The sequence below is a fragment of the Pinus tabuliformis genome, chromosome 9 (assembly GCF_031772625.1).
Source record: "Pinus tabuliformis cultivar Carrire ecotype Pingquan chromosome 9, CPIR1, whole genome shotgun sequence".
Classification (NCBI taxonomy): Eukaryota; Viridiplantae; Streptophyta; class Pinopsida; order Pinales; family Pinaceae; genus Pinus; species Pinus tabuliformis.
Window position 1 is genome coordinate 1,430,952,443 of NC_142307.1, and position 17,561 is coordinate 1,430,970,003.

Sequence of the window (17,561 nt, forward strand, 5' to 3'; positions counted from 1 at the left end):
GGGGTTCTAATGGATTTTCACCTTCTAGGTCTCTTTCTTCATGAGCTTCCCTCTCAGGAGACTCCAATGGAATGGTGTCTCCTGAGCAATTATCATTTTCAGGGTCTTCTTCTATATGGGCCTCGTCCTCTAGGGACTTCATAAAAATAGTGCCCCCTGGTTGATTTTCACCCTCCAGGGTTTCTTCTGTAGGGTTTTCCTTAGTTGGGGATTCTAGTGGATCAGTAGCTTCTACTTGATTTCCCTCCCTGATGGTTTCCTCTGCATGCACTTCTGCTTCAAGGGGCTTCTCCATAGAAGGAACTAGTTCCCTCTGTCCTTCCAAATTATCAGTAAATGGTAGGGTTTCATCATGACCAGGACTACCAGCAGGGGAAGACTGGTTGGGGGCATAATTTTTCCCTTCAGAATTCCCAGATAGCTCCCTTCCTTCACCGAATGTCCCCATATTCTCCAGTACTCAGGAAACCTCTTCCTCATAGTCTTGCAAAGAGTCATCTTGTGGACTTGGAGGGGGCATGTGAGATGGCCCTACCTCGTCTATTTGAATTGGGGTGTGCCATTGTGAATTTATCCTCGCAGAGCATCTTTGCTTTACTGGGCCTGAGGCCAAAGAGGGATTCTTCCTTTTCTATGTCCTTTTTGAACCTATCACTCTTGGCCCCTGCTGTTCAATCGTTTGGTTTTCTATAGGTGGGATCAAAGTAGGATTTACAAGGTTATCCTAGGTTAGCTATTGCTGGGCCAGTCCATGAATGATGATTAATTTGATCAGCCCATGATGGATGATGACTATTTTGTGGGTCCTTTAAATTTCTGACCCGATGAGCAACGTCATGCAATACAGAATTTAAATAAAATGGAAAGTTAACTGTAATTTTCTGTTTCAAAATAGCTAACATTTTAAGTTGACGAGGTTTTACCATGTCCTGTCATCCATCTCATGTGATATACATCTGCACAATGACTGCCAATTCCTGCCATGGCTGTCTTAAAATTGTAGGTTGAACCCCTTTTCCTTTTCGCACCAATTGTTCGTTTGGGTCCTAAAACACTGTGACTGCATCCTGCAGAAGAACATGTTTGTCCGTCCATCTTGTTCCTTCTGCTAGAAGTCCAAAGACTTTAGCTATGACTGCTTCGGAGACCATTATGTTCCTTCCTTTCACTGTGGTGTGGCCATTTTGTAAATTCTGCAGAAATTCAAGTGTCATTTCCTCATGAAATGCCTGCAATTTGGTCAAGTATTGTAGCTAGTTGGCGCGCTCAAGAATCACACAAGCCTGGTCTGATACCCTGAGAACTGTGGGTTCACTTCGAATGGCTTTTCCTCCCATGGCTATTGTTTCTTTGTGGCTGGTTCACTTGCATGCACTTCTCTCACACTTTCACAGTTTGGAACAACACCAGAGAACGTTAAAGCTATTGATAGAGTAATGACGTTGTTTTGAGAGTTAATATCAAAGGCAATTATGTTATTTGTCTCATCAGAAATATTTGGCGCAGGATCATAATAAATTTGCATGCTATCCATAATGGTTTCCTTCTTCCCTCCAATCAGAAACGGTTTGATAATTATTACACACGCGCATTCATCATGCAGTCCTTTAACCAGAAATCAGTTAAATAATCATCACACAAGCTATCCATAAATTGTCACACATGTTGTTCATACATAGACCATCCCCCCTCCAATCAGAAAAGGGCATCCACGCCCACCAAGCATGGGAAAAAGGGAGAAAGTGTCGGTAAATCATAAATGCAGGCGACCAATCAATAAAAGCGGTGTAAAATATGACAAAGGAAATCAGAGCAGTACATGTCAAAAGATTTGAAATGTCCGTAAAATAAAACAAAGATTTAGATCATTATGTAAGTAGATATTTACCTAGAGAAATTAACTTTTTAGGGGAACGCGCGCTCTGAAAATGGGCGAAACTAGGGTTTGCAGCAGGATTACAGAGTTGGGCACCATGGAGGGGCAAGAATGGGGGAGCTCCACTCCCTCCTACAATCATGTTGTATCAAACCGCTTCAAGAATCCCATGGAAGCAAAAACCGAGGGTACACACGGAGGAAAGCAGGAACACAACAGAACACAGAGGTAGGCAGAAATGCAGGAGGAAGTTAGAAGAGAGAAGCGTACAAGAGCAAACAGTCAGAAAACTGACCCCAGCAGTAGGACAGGACCATGTAAACCTAAGGCATCCATCACACCATGAGTGGTGTTAAGTGATCCAGCGCTACAGGCGCACAAGGAGCACATGGCGACTTATGCAGTGATATGCAAGTTCATGGGGTTTTGGCCAACGGAGAAGGCACTACACGCATGGATAAAGAACCATTGGAAACCTAAGGGTGAAATAGATATACACCTTGGATCCAAGGGTTTCTTCACAGTTGTGTTTTCAAACCTAGTGGATAAAGACAGGGTGTTTGAAGGAGCACCTTGCTTCTATGCGGCTGCAAGCCTTTATATGAGGCCTTGGGTAATGAACTTTGTTCCAGAGCGAGAAACATTTACTTCGATGTGGGTATGGGTAAGGCTATATTCCCTACCTCTAAATTATTGGTTGTCATATTCATTAAAATCCATAGGCAATAAACTAGGGCATTTTGTAAAAATATCAGAAGCCACTCTACGAGGAAAATATACCTCCTTTGCCATAATATGCATGGAAATGGAACTTTCTAGGGCTTTGCTAGATGAAATAATTCTAGAAGCATATGGTGAAGAATGGGTACAGGTGGTGGACTATGAGCATGTACCCTTTAAATGTCACAAATGCCATGAACACGGGCACCTCTTTAGAGACTGCCCTTTAAGTAAAATGGAGGGTAGTATCAAAACAACCTCAAGTAAAGAGACTGAAAGCTTTACCAAGGTGGGGGGCAGAGGAAAAGGAGGGAGAAAAAAACAAAAAAAAGCTATGAGGAAAAACAGCCTAGTCATAATAGGTTCAAGATATTGAAGAAGAAGAGGGGGATGAGAGAACGAATCAAGTAATGAAGGACAATCCTGTTGAGAAGGAAAAGGATGAGAGCATGGAGGATAGACCTGATAAAAAATAGCAAAGGGAGGATCATCCAAGCACTATGAAACTTGATAGAGACCAAGAGATGACCCCAAGAAAAGTAGGTACGGAGGATCATGAACTACAGGACATTCTGGAAAGGGAGCATCTCGATCTAGAAAAGTTCCTAGAGGAAGGAACAACCAAAGGAGTGGATTTGCTACCTTAAGATGAATTTAACAGAGTACAACAACTTTTCCTCTGGAGAACGCAGGCAAAGGGTGCAGGGATCAAAAGAAACTATGATAGTTAGGATAATGTAGGGGTTAAAACTATGGAGGCAACAAGGGGACAAGCTCCCAAGAACCGAGGAAGGAAAAGAGGAAGAAAAAAATAGAATGAGCTGCTGATTGAATGTGGAAAACTCATGATCAACTTGGGTAAGATGAAAGACCTAACTAGTTACTCCTTTACAAATCTTTCTTAATGAAGCTTACAACATGGAATATTAGGGGTCTAGGAAGCAAAAGGAAACAAAGAAATCTCAGCAATAGAATGAAAGTAGAAAAACCAGATATGATATTTATCCAGGAAACAAAATGTTCAATAGAAAAAATAAGAGAAATACACAGCAAATGGCTGATTAAATATGAATATCTAGAAGTTAAAGCAGATAAAACAATAGGAGGAATTCTCACACTTTGGAACCCTCAGAAGTTAGGAATCCTAGATGTTGAAGCATCCAGGAACTATCTTTCAGTGGTCATCCAACCTTTAGGGGACAAGGAAGTTTATTTGATCACAAATGTTTATGGTCCACAAAAGCTTGAAGACAAACTCATGCTTCTTACCTCACTGGAGGAATTAAGAAATAGGCATTTGGGTATCCCCTGGATTCTGGGAGGGGACTTTAACATGATCAGGTCCCTATTGGAAAAAAAAAAGTGGAACCAGATCACTAGGCAAAGATTCCATAGCATTTCAGGACTTCATAAACAACATGAGGCTAGTAGATACAGAGACAAGTAATGGTATCTTCACCTGGAATAATAAAAGGGGAGGAGAGTCTCAAGTGGCCTCAAAACTAGACATATTTATTATCTCGGAGGACCTCATCCTTACAGGCCCTGACCTGTCAGCTACGATACTCCCTTTTGGTGGCTTGGATCACTGGCCTGTTCAACTTGAAGCGTCCTTTATAGGAACTCCAAGAAACAGACCTTTTAGGTTTGAAAATTTTTGGCTTACCCATCCTAACTTTATCAGCAATATTGAAAAATGGTGGACAAAGGATATACAAGTTCAAGGCACTAAAATGTTCCTCCTGCATAAAATATTGAAACACATCAAACTCAAGCTTAAAGATTGGAATAAGAATGAGTTTGGAAACATTTTTGAAGCCAAAAAAGTAGTTGAAAAGAAGCTACACGAAATTAACCAGATCCTCATTACAGATGGCTTCAATGAGGAGAGAAAGGAACAAGCTAATCATCATCAATAGGAATGGGAAGGATTATGCAAGCAAGAGGAGATATTCTGGAAACAGAAATCAAGGGTACAGTGGTTAAAAGAAGGAGAAAGGAACACACTGTTTTTTCACAAATCTACCATGGATCACAGGTCTCACAACATGATTTCAAAAATCAAATATTCTCAAGGAAATCAACTCAATACCCACAAAGAAATAGAATTTTCTCTGGTTCAACATTTCCAAGGCATAGCTGAGGAACCTCTCTTAGACAGATCACAATTCATCAATGAATTTAGAAGCTTGTGACAAGAGAAGAAAATTATAACTTAAACAAACCAGTGAACAAAGAGGAGGTCAGCGGAGTCATAAAAGAGATGCAGAAAGGAAAAGTTCCAAGTCCGGATGGTTTTAATGTTGACTTCTTTAAAGCATGTTGGGGAATAGTCAAGCACAATATCATCGATGTGGTGGAGGACTCAAGGAAAAACAATATTGTTTTGAAGGTTCTCAATACCTCTTTCATATCCTTGATTCCAAAGTAGGATAATGCTATGACTCTAGATAGATTTAGACCAATAGCATTATGCAATTTGGTGTACAAAATTATTTCCAAAATAATTTCCAACAAGCTTAAGCCCCTTCTTCCAACTCTCGTGTCTGAGGAGCAAACTGGATATGTGGAAGGCAGGAAAATTCTCAACAATATCATCCAAGCTCACGAGGTGGTTCACTCACTTAAGAGCAATAGGTAGGCAGGAATGATTATTCAACTTGACCTAGAAAAGGCTTATGATAAGCTAAGCTGGGCTTACATCAGGGAAGTTCTAAAAGCTTATGGCTTCGATCATAACTGGATAAGATGGGTAATGGCTCTTGTAACTACCTCCAGCTTTTCTATCTTGTTAAATGGTTCACCATCCACAACCTTTAAACCTTCGAGAGGTCTCAAACAAGGAGATCCACTCTCACCCTTCCTCTTTATTCTTATGATGGAAGGGCTTGGCAATGTTATCAAATTTTCCAAAGCTGAAGGCCAAATCCAGGGTCTCAAACTCACCATGAATGGAGATGCTTTGACCCATCAACAATTTGTGGACGATACCATGTTGCAGGGTACACCCACGGTCAAGGAAGCTCTAGCCTTCAAATAAATCCTGAACGACTTTTCAATGGCTGTGGGTACAGGGTAAGCCTTACCAAATCAAAAAAAATATTTTTTAATACAGACATTGCCATTTAGAGAAATATTTCTAGAATTCTTAGCTTTCAAAGAGATATGTTGCCCTCCAAATATTTGGGAGTACCTCTAACAGACAAACCTCTGAGCAAGGTAGTTTGGGAGCCTGTGACCAATAAGCTCTAGGAAAAAATTCGGAAATGGACACACAGGTCTTTGAATTTAGTAGGATGACTAGTGCTCACAAAAGTTGTCCTACAAATTGTCCCAATTTTTATGTTTTCAGCCCTTCCAGCTCCTAAAGGAGTTATGAAACAATGCAGAAATATCCAAAGATACTTTCTTTAGGGAAAAGGAGAAGAGAAAAAAAAATGGGCTTTGGTAGCCTGGGAAAATATCTGTAAACCTAAGACACATGGAGGTTTGGGACTGGATGACCCTGAAATACTTAACAGAGTTTTGGGGGAAAAACTATGGTGGAGATGGCTAAAAGATTTAGCTTCACCTTGGGCCAAAATTTGGAAACAGAAATATGCAGACAATTGGCAAGAAAGGGATCACATTAGAATGTCTGGGCTCATCAAAGGCTCCCACATTTGGAACAAAGCGTGGGAGAATAGGGTCATTGTTCAGAAACACAGTTTCTGGGAAATAAGAGATGGAAACCTTGCTTGGTTTTGGGAAGATAATTGGCAACAGGAACCTAAACTATCAAGAGAAGAATTCGCCAATCTTAAGAACGATACTGACAACGAAGGGTTACTCAGGGTAAGTGACTTTTGGGATCAGGAAAGAAGTGAGGGAAAATGGAGAATATGGAAGAACCTGGTACACAATGATGATTCCCCATTGAAGGCATAGGTAGAAGCTTTAACAGCCATCTTGGAACAGAGAAAGATTATGATATCAGCAGATTCAGACCAGCTGAGATGGGGCAAAAACAATGAAGGCAACTTTAACCTCAAAGAGGCCAAGTGCATAGCCCTGGGGATTGACTTTCCAAACCATAATTAGGTATGGAAGGACCTATGGAAGAACCAAAGCTGGATGAAAATCAAACTGTTCACGTGGTTAGTGCAGCATAAAAAAATTCTGACTTGGGAAAACCTTAGGAAAAGAGGGGTATCCGGTCCTTCTAGATGCCAACTATGTGAATTACAAGAAGAAACTATGGATCACTTACTCAACTTATGCCCATTCACTTCCACCTTGTGGAACTGGGTAGCTTCAATATTCAGACAAACAGACAGGGACATGGGCAGCATTACCAGTACTTTGAAGAAGTGGAGGAAAAATTTCTCTGATAATGATATAATCAACAAAGCTTGGGCTCTAGTTCCAGGCTTTCTAATCTGGGATGTCTGGAAAGAACACAACAACAGAATATTCAAGAACAGGAAAGGTTCTTCCTAGAACATCATGGCTCAGATTTTAAGACAACTCAAGGAGACAGTAGGGACCCTCATTAAAAACCCCCCTGAGGACCAACCAAAAGATATGGATGTGCAGATACTACTACATTTGGGTCTTCAGGGGCTTGTCCCACAAGGCAAAAACATGAATGTAAGTCATATAATAACTGATAAGGATTTCTGGCAACCTCCCCCTCAGGGTTTTATGAAATGCAATATAGATGGGGCCTCAAAAGGAAACTCAGGTATGGCTGGGTATGCAGGAGTAATAAGAGATGAAAAAGGTTTCATAAAAACCATCTTTCATAGTCATTGAGGGACTCAAATTTACATAATACCATAACTAAAGCTGATTCTGAATTGGTTATTAATTCGGTCAAGAAAATTTTCTATGGCTCAGCTCCAGATAAAGTCTTGAGATATTGGCGGCTTCTACAAGTTTATCAATGGATTCAATCCCACCTGCAGATCATGAGAACCCTTAGTTTTACTCATGTTCGCCGAACAACCAACAAATTAGTGGACATATTAGCTAATGAAGGCATTCTTTGTGCTAAGAGCAATAAAATATTTGACTGGATAGAGACTCCCCAAGGTAGATTGAGGGAAGAATGTCTCAAACATGCAAAGGAGGATAGGGAGTTCTATCAGAGCAGGGGAAACTAGCAGGATGTAGTCTAATGGAAATAGAGGAATTTTGATCTATATGGTTAAGCAGTGCATGGTTATATGCGGATAGGGTAGTCGATCTTCGGGCGGGGATATGCACCCAGAACTCTACAAACCTAAAGTTCTCGGGTAGGAGTCAAATTATAAGACAAGTCTTTCTATGAAAATGAAATCCACTAAAGAGCGCCTTTGGATTAGCTATACCGGGAGATTGGTTAACTTGCTGGCAGATTGGAAAATTTGAAGCAATCCTAGGCATTTCTCTAGGCAAGTATCAAGACGGTTACCATGCCAGGGACCCAAAATTAGCTTAAGCGGTGGCTTTATTAATCTTTGGGTCCGGGTGCATTGTTAATGAACGTGCTAATTTCGTAGCAAGGTTGATATCGGTGGATTTCGGGCGGATTACTTGCTCGAGGGTTAGCCTCCTAGGCGGACTGGAAATCTTTATAGTGTTGTCTCTATATCTATATCAGGTCCGATTCTTTGATTAAAGGGTGTGCTTGTTTGCTATCCTAAATAGATCCTCGAGCATCTGATCTTTTGTTAAAATTGGCAACCAGGGAAAAACTTCATGTGGGTCATCTTATTCATGGCTAATAATATTTTTATTAGAATCCTCTCATCGAGAGGTGTAGGATTGATATAAAGATCATCCAATTCTGATAAGTATTCATGGAAATATGAATTTATTTTGATTATGGAATTATTATCAAGCCGACCTACAACTCATGTAGGCTTAGAAGCCCAACAGTCGCATCTATTCACCCACCAACGTTGTGTATAAATATAAGAGGAATTTTCCTCATTTAGACTCACTCATCTCATCACATCTCTCTCTCTCTACTGCGCAGATATGAGTCTCTTCTCTACTGCGTTGAAATGGGTCTCTCTCTCTCTCACACATGTGAAGCCGGAAGCTATTGAATTTGAAGCTGCAACTGCAGAAGTAAAGATTGACTTGCGTGGCCTAGAATATCTCCTCTTTGGAATTGCGCTGTAGGTTCATCTGAACCTCCTCTGAAAGCCGCAACTTTTGGTGGTGGAATGAAGTCAATCCGACGAACGGTTTGCAAGATATCGACTGCCCTAGTTTGAAGCTGGAAATTGCTGACACTGAAGCTACAACTGCAGAAGCAAAGATTGACTTGTGTGGCCTAGAAGATCTCCTCATCTGAACTGCGCTGTAGGTTCATCTGAACCTCCTATGGAAGCCGAAACTTTTGGTGGTGGAATGAAGTCAATCCGACTGTCGGTTTGTGAGATATGGTCTGCCCTAGTTTGATAATGAAGCCGCTAATGCTGATGCTACTGATCTAGGGTTTGCTATTGCTGATATGAATCAGATTTATTGTACTATTTCTCTCTGCTGAATTATTGAAGATAAAAGAAGATTTGATCAAAGGGTTTCCCCACACATTGTGGGGTTTGTCCCTGGCTAGCCGCCACATCTTGTGTCTCTTGTCTTGGCTTGTTTTCTGTCGATCGTTTAATGTTCTATCTGCACTTTACTTTATGTACATGTGATTGCTAATCGGTGGAATATAATAAGAAAAAGAAGTAAACTGTTATAAGCATAGAACATACCATAACTTAACATGGTATCAGAGCTGAGGTGAAGACAAAGCCCGAGCAAGAGCAAGAGCAATCATTGAAGAGAAGATTGGCAAGGCTATCCTAAAAGAATTATGGGGTCCTCAACACTCTTTCCTGCCGAAGACAAAATCCGTGAAAAAGATGACTATCACGGATGGAAGATGTCTATCGATCTAACCCTTGAAGATCAAGGAGTGCTGGACCATGTAAGAGGCAATATTGTTGAGCCTTCATCAAATGCATCTGCTGCTGCCTGGAACAAATGGAAAAATGGAGAAGTCAAAACAAAGAAGATCATCCGGGACTCTATCGACAAGCGCTTGGTGGCCTACATCTCTGATCTAGACACCTCCAAGGAAATCTACGACAGACTGGTGAGTTTATTTAAAGTTAATGATTCAAATCAAGTTTTGTTTCTTAGAAATAAGTTGAGGGAAATCAAGAAGGGTAAATATGAAAGTATGCAAGCATACTTCTTAAGAATCACCGAGATCAAGAACGATCTCCTATCTATTGGGGAAACCATTACTGATAGAGAAATGGCACTCACAACTCTCGGAGGATTACCATCTGAATGGTATGTGTTCAGGACTACTCTTCTAAACAATGAGGAATTAATGGCTAGATGCATTCAAGAACAAACAAGGGTAGAAGAGCAGGAAATGCCCTTGCCTAAAGGTCCTCCTGCTGCTTTTTCTTCTCATGCTAAGAAAAGAAATAATTCTGGGTCTAAATCGAAAAGAAAGGCTGGATTTAAGGGTGGAAGAAAAGGACGATGTTTCATTTGCAATAAAGTAGGTCACTATGCAAGGGAATTCCCTGATAGAAAGGACTCTCACCGTGACGATGATCAAAATCCCTCTCATGGTAATCGAAGGAATGGAAAATTCAACAACAAAGGAAAAAAGAATGCGGGAAATCAAGGAAGAGGGCAACCATTCGAGAAGGCTAGAAATTCCAAGTATGAATCTAACACTGTTGACGATAAGCAGGCTGAATATTATCTACCAGCTGCTCTATCTACCTCCGCTCCTTCGGACTCAATGGGAATTTGGCTCATTGATAGTGGTGCCTCAAGACACTTCACTGGTTACAAAGAAGTACTCTATAATCTGGTAGAGAAAGAAACTAACCTGGAAATTGTCCTTGGAGATGACATGAAATACCCAGTGAAAGGTGTAGGCAATGTTTCTCTTAAACTGAATCAAGGTAATACGATTCACTTACAAGATGTATTATATGTACCTGATCTCAAAAAGAACCTGGTATCCATCTCGGCAATGGAAGACAAAGGCTATAAGGTAATCTTCAGCGATGGTAAGGTACGCATATGGAAAAGTAATGTTAAAGATTCTTTCACTCTTGGGTTTCGAGTTGATTCTTTATATCAAGTCAGTGGAAGTCTGCTAGGTGTCATGTCTTGTGACACAACGCTTCAGTCCGAACTTTGGCATCGGAGGTTTGCCCACCTTCATTACAAAGCTCTACTCGATGTAAGACAGATGGTAATAGGGATGCCTGAATTCCAAGTAGAGAAAGAAGGTGTATATCCGGGATGTGCCGAAGGAAAGCTCAAAAGGGGACCATTCCCCTCAAGCCAAAGCAAGACCTCCGATATATTACAATTGGTTTACTTAGGCATACCTGAGGTTGGCATTAAGAGGGAGACTTCTACACCACATACTCCTGAGCAGAATGGTGTGGTGGGAAGGAAGAACCACACGATGATGGAAGCTGTCCGGGCCATGCTACATGATCAAAGACTTCCAAAGTTTCTAAGGGCTGAAGCTGAAAACACTGCCGTATATGTACAAAATCGATGCCCTCATCAAGCATTGGGTTCCAAGACTCTTGAAGAAAAATTCACCGGTAAGAAACCTGATGTTCTCATTTTAAAATTTTTGGAAGCCCTGTATACTTTCATGTGCCGAAAGAGAAAAGAAATAAATTGGGAGCATCTGGAAAGAAGGGAATTTTCGTGGGCTATGGTGAAAATACTAAAGGCTATAGAATCTATGTAGCCGGTCAAAGGGAAGTCATAATTAGTCATGATGTCACCTTTGATGAAGATATGGCTCTCAGCAAGGTGATCAATCTTCCGAATTTGAGGAGCTCTCAAGAAGCCGACACCAGGGAACCGAAAGAAAAGGATGATGAATCAATGCCTGATGTAGAAGAACCCATGGATCCGATTGATCCTCATCCACATGAGCCTTCCTCTTCTAGGAAGAGGCCTTCATGGCTTAGGGGGATACTTGATGATGATGAAGGACATGCTGCACCCTGAGGAACCTTCCATCAAAGTAAGGAACTTAACAGGTATCAGGGATACCTGACCATCATGAGCACGATCATACAAAATGAACCTTCATCATTCTCAGATGTCATCAAGCATTAACTATGGAAGGATGCTATGACCATAGAATATGAGTCTATTATGGAGAATGATGTCTGGGAAGTAGTTCCCAGACCCTAGACAAGAAAATTGTTACTTCAAAATGGCTTTACAAGATAAAGCATGTAGCAAATGGAAGTATGGAAAAGTACAAGGCTCGTTTTGTTGCTCATGGTTTCTCCCAGAAGGAAGGTATAGACTATGATGTGATATTTGCACCTGTTTCCAGATATACGACCATCTACTCGATCATAGCCCTTGCCACTTCACAAGGATGGAACCTACATCAGATGGATGTCAAGACTGCATTCTTGCACGGTTTGATCAAAGAAGAGGTCTACGTGGAGCAACCCGAAGGATTTGAGATTTATGATTGAAAATCTCATGTATGCAGGTTGAAGAAGGCTCTCTATGGGCTGAAGCAAGCACCTCGAGCATGGTATGAGAGGATCGATAGCTACTTGATGAAGTTGGGATTCATTAGGAGTGAAGCCGTTCCTAACCTTTACTTTAAGGTTGAAGATGACAAGCCTCTCATACTGGTGTTGTATGTGGATGACCTCTTTCTAACAGGTGTAGACCCTCTCATTCACAAATGTAAGAGGGAGCTGGCTTCTGAATTTGAAATAAAGGACCAAGGACTTGAAGTATGACAGAAGCCAAGGGAAATTTTCCTATCTCAAGGAAAATATGTGGTAAAGATATTGGAAAGATTCGGTATGATGGACTGCAAGCCTGTGACTAACTCGAGGATCTTAACTTTTAGAAGTTATATGGTGGTGATGTCGGACCAGACTTGGGAAATGCCTCTGAGTTTCAAAAACTCATTCGCATTGATGTTCTTGGTGAACCTCCGTCCGAACATATGTTTTGCAGTTATCATTGTGAGCTCATATTTGGTTGAGCCTCACTGAATTGATGCCAGGAATCTTCTGAGATGTCTTCAGGACACAATCTCTCATGGATTAAGATACACTGCCGGAGATGTGAGACTATTTGGATACACAGATGCTGACTGGGCAGGCAATGTGGAGGACCGTAAGAGCACTTCCAGGTGTTGTTTCTCCTTCGGATTTGATTCGATATCCTGGATGAGCAGGAAACAAAAGTCGGTGGCTTTGAACACCACCAAAGCAGAGTATATTGCTGCTAGCATGACCTCGTGTGAGGCAGTATGGTTGCGAAAGCTCTTCAGTGAGCTGTTTGGATTTACATTGGATACCACTGTGATTCTCTATAACAACCAGAGGTGGGATTCGATTATTGAGGAATCCCGTATTCGTCGATTGCTCCAGCAGATAGACATCATCTGGGATATGGTAATTTGATGAGCAAGGATGCTCCATCGCATTAAGATGATGTACAGGTTGATACACCTTGTTAAAGCCCTGGGGAAAGATCTAATCTATGATTTTCCCAAACGACTTGGAGTCGGCAAGAAACCCTTGTACAAGGGTCCTGCTTGTTGCATACATTGAGCTCTGGGAGCTCTGAGGGCTTGCGCTTATTACTGGAGCAACATACGACCATAGGGTGACTCACCCTCCCCTGGTGGTGCGCACTGGAACAAGATGATTCGCTCTCTTGTGGGACAAGATGATTCGCTCTCTTGTGGAACAGGATGATTCGCTCTCCTGTGTAGCAGGATGATTAGTTCTCCTGTGAGGCCTGGATTGATGTGTTCTCCATGGCAGCCTGGATTGATGTGTTCTCCATGGAAATTGTAGCAGGATTGATGTGTTCTCCTGTGAGGCCTGGATTGATGTGTTCTCCATGGAAATTGTAGCAGGATTGATGTGTTCTCCTGTGAGGACAGGATTGATTAGTTCTCATGTTGAGGCATCCTACCCATGCAGTCTGGGACTCATGGGAAGTACCTCTCATCTGATCAATGAGTAGGGAAATGAAGTTAGGGACCATAGTAGTACCGATGGACGCATCGTTGTAACTACCGTACTCCCTACGCTAGGATGACCTCCATTGATCTGGGATCAATGATACTGGTCTGGGTAGGAGTTGTACCATACTATGACGCTGACTTCGGGTCGGTTGAGACTGGTCTGGGATCAGTGGTACATACTCTGAGACTGACTTTGAGTCAGTGGAGGATGATATTGGTCTGGGACCATTGGAGTTGTACTCACTATGACGCTGACTTTGGGTTGGTCGAGACTGGTCTGGGACCAGTGGTACATACTCTGAGACTAACTTTGAGTCAGTATGATACATCCTCGATCATTTCTTCTTCTTCATAATTTGCACAAAAGCAGAGTAGAACATAACAATGCAAGAGCAGAGCATAACAGAACAAAACAGTACAGATCAGTACAGGGAAGAACAAGACAAAGCAGAACAGGCAAAATAGAGCAGAGCAGGGCAAGGGTCAGGTTGTACAAGGCAGTGCACTTGATGGATGAATAGTAACGACCGATAGACAGATTGCAGATGAAGTTCTCCATGGTTGAGAGGGAGTGTTAAAATTGGAAACCAGGGAAAAACTTCATGTGGGTCATCTTATTCATGGCTAATAATATTTTTATTAGATTCCTCTCGTCGAGAGGTGTAGGATTGATATAAATGTCATCCAATTCCGATAAGTATTCATGGAAATATGAATTTATTTTGATTATGGAATTATTATCAAGTCGACCTACAACTCATATAGGCTCAGAAGCCCAACAGTCGCATCTATTCACCCACCAACGTTGTGTATAAATATAAGAGGACTTTTCCTCATTTAGACTCACTCATCTCATCACATCTCTCTCTCTCTTTACTGTGCAGATATGAGTCTCTTCTCTACTGCGTTGAAATGGGTCTCTCTCTCTCTCACACATGTGAAGCCGGAAGCTGTTGAATTTGAAGCTGCAACTGCAGAAGTAAAGATTGAATTGCGTGGCCTAGAAAATCTCCTCTTTGGAACTGCGTTGTAGGTTCATCTAAACCTCCTCTGAAAGCCGCAACTTTTGGTGGTGGAATGAAGTCAATCCGACGAACGATTTGCAAGATATCGACTGCCCTAGTTTGAAGCCAGAAATTGCTGAAACTGAAGCTACAACTGCAGAAGCAAAGATTGACTTGCGTGGCCTAGAATATCTCCTCATCTGAACTACGCTGTAGGTTCATCTGAACCTCCTCTGGAAGCCGAAACTTTTGGTGGTGGAATGAAGTCAATCCGACTGTCGGTTTGTGAGATATGGTCTGCCCTACTTTGATAATGAAGCCGCTAATGCTGATGCTACTGATCTAGGGTTTGATACTGTTGATATGAATCAGATTTATTGTACTATTTCTCTCTGCTGAATTATTGAAGATAAAAGAATATTTGATCAAAGGGTTTCCCCACACATTGTGGGGTTGTCCCTGGCTATCTGCCACATCTTGTGTCTCTTGTCTTGGCTGGTTTTCTGTCGATCGTTTAATGTTCTATCTGCACTTTACTTTATGTACATGTGATTGCTAATCGGTGGAATATAATAAGAAAAAGAAGTAAATTGTTATAAGCATAGAACATACCATAACTTAACATCTTTGGAGGCAGATCGAATGGTCTTGGCGATAGTTTGAATTATGGAGGTCATGATGTAATGGTTAGTGGGCCTTTGGCTTGGATCCCAAGGCTATGTGTGGCTAGATAAATGTGTGGCCCACATCTCCTTTGGGTAGGTTGTACTTTATGTAACTAGTTTTTATGTTATAATTAAATAGATGGATCGACTCTTGCTTCAGCAAAAAAGTAAGTAGATATTTACGCATGACCGACGATAAATATTAATGATTGTCGGTAAAGTGATTGGAAAATAATGATATAATGCATATAAGATATAGGTTACCATGCATGTTGGCTAATTAAATTAGAAATGTTGTTCAAATGGAAAATTTTCCTTTAGAAACAAATCCATAGGTGGTAATAGGATAGAGAGTATTTGGCAGTGTAACATAGTACTTCAATACCACAAGTAGAGCCATTGCTACCAGTAAGAATTCATAGCCTTGACAGGGTTGCTTTTTAACCCCAAAAATGAGCCAGAGTCCTCCTTTTAGTATTTAGATGATTCTCCTTTTCTTGCTATAAAGAGACCACTATGCTAGCATGGTAACCAGATAATCATAGTGCCATTCACCAGGATATAACAAAGTGATCAGGCTAGCTCATGATGAGACCCCTTGTCCTTCTAATGGTTTTAATTATCAATAAGGTCATTACTTTGGTGTGGTGGCCATAATGGAATGCCACCCGTTACATCCTTATGATCATGGTAAGTTGGCTCGTACTGAGACCCCCTATCCTCTTTAAGACAATGTTTTTGCATTTTCATATTTTCATATTTTTATATTTTCGTATTTTCATGATTTTACTGTAAAGGGAGGGAGGCTCATTTACTCCTTAAGACTCACGGATGGCGTAAGAAGTAAAAAAAATGTCAATGAAAGTTATGCTTTTACCCCCATATCATCATATCAAAGGGATTTATCCATTTGAAAGTGTGAAAGATAAACCAGCATGGTATTAAGATAATAAATCATTTTATGATGTGTCCAAAGGGAAGATATTCAGTCAGTCATTATAGAGATGCACCATGTCAGATTTGGAATAAAGATGACCATCAAAAGGTTTCATAAGTCATAATGGTATTAACATTATTGTTTTTATTTATCTTAGGTACAAATTTCAAATCCAACCAGATGGTTTTTATTCAAAACATAGAAGAGAAAGAAAATGGCAAAAAGAATGACTAGCGATGAAACAACAAAAAGAAATCACAGCTATTCATTCTACCGAACAGTGGTTGTTCAATCGATTGAACAACAACTGTTCAATTGATCGAACAACAAACAAAAAAAAAGAAAATTTGTGGTTGTTCAATCGATTGAACATCAACCATTCAATCGATTGAATAACAAAAATACGAAAAATAAATCGGTGTTGTTCAATGGATTGAACAACAATCATTCAATCAATTGAACAACAAATACACAAAAAGAAATTAGTGATGTTCAATTGATTGAACAACAATCATTCAATCGATTGAACAACAAACACACAAAAATACTCGGTGTTGTTCAATTGATTGAACAATAATCGTTCAAGCGATTGAACAACAATTGTTCAATCGATTGAATAGCAATCGTTCAAGCGATTGAACAACAATCATTCAATCGATTGAAAAACAAAACACACAAAAATTAGTGTTGTTCAATTGATTGAACAACAATCGTTCAAGCGATTCAACAACAATCATTCAAGCAATTGAACAACAATCATTCAATTGATTGAACAACAAAACATAAAAAAATAGTGATGTACAATTGATTGAACAACAATCGTTCAAGTGATTGAACATCAATCGTTCAATCGATTGAACAACAAAACACAAAAAAAAAAATGTTTTTCAATTTATTGAACAACAATCGTTCAAACGATTAAACAAAATCGTTCAATCGATTGAACAGTAATCGTTCAATCAATTGAACAACGATCATTCAATCGATTGAACAACAAAACACAAAAACAAAAATAAAAAATAAAAATAAAATAAAAATTAGTGATGTTCAATTGATTGAACAACAATCGTTCAAACGATTGAATAACAATTTTCCAATCAATTGAACAGCAATCGTTCAATCGATTGAACAACAAAACACACAAAAAAATAGGTTGTTCAATTGATTGAACAACAATCATTCAAACGATTGAACAACAATCATTCAAACGATTGAACACAAATCATTCAATCGATTAAACATCAATCATTCAATCGATTGAACAACAAAACACAAAAAAAAAGTGTTTCTCAATTGATTGAACATCAATCGTTCAATCGAT